This window comes from Penaeus monodon, chromosome 28 (assembly GCF_015228065.2).
Source record: "Penaeus monodon isolate SGIC_2016 chromosome 28, NSTDA_Pmon_1, whole genome shotgun sequence".
Lineage (NCBI taxonomy): Eukaryota > Metazoa > Arthropoda > Malacostraca > Decapoda > Penaeidae > Penaeus > Penaeus monodon.
In genome coordinates, this window is record NC_051413.1 from 2,968,530 (window position 1) to 2,969,331 (window position 802).

The window sequence follows — 802 nt, forward strand, 5'->3', positions numbered from 1 at the left end:
TCCATGGCCTTTGCCATATCCACCGCCTCCATGACCATAACCACCTCCTCCGTGGCCATATCCACCTCCACCATGTCCTTTTCCGTATCCACCACCGCCGTGGCCATATCCACCTCCGCCGTGTCCGTATCCACCTCCTCCGTTTCCGTATCCACCTCCTCCGTGTCCGTATCCACCTCCTCCGTGCCCGTAACCACCCCCTCCGTGTCCTTTTCCGTATCCACCTCCTCCGTGTCCGTATCCACCTCCTCCGTGTCCGTATCCACCTCCCCCGTGTCCGTATCCGCCTCCTCCGTGTCCAGATCCACCTCCTCCGTGTCCGTATCCACCTCCGCCATGGCCATATCCACCTCCGTGACCTTTACCGTATCCACCAGGTGTCGGGTCAGCGAGCGTGGCCGCCAAGATGCAGGCGACAGCCAGCCCGAATAGAATCTGAAAGCAAATTGAAAGTAAAACAGCTCATTTGAAACAGAAAATATCTATTTAGAATTCGGTTTTCCTTCATTTCCTTATTTATTTCATCTGAATCGACACGTAATAATTTGTCTTTTGCAACATATTCACACGCCATTTCGGGTTTTCGTCACTTACAGTCTTGGACACCATCGCCTCCCCTGTCTCGAACCGGCTCCTCGGAAGCGAAGCAATGAATGAACCTCAAAGACTCCTCGTACGTGTTTTATACTCAATCGTTTCTGAAAAATGATGTTGATGTCACGGGTGTGGTTGGTTATCCGGACAACAGCCGGTCATGTCACGTGCTGATTGAAAAGTAAAATTCATTGTGACTGGAATACAA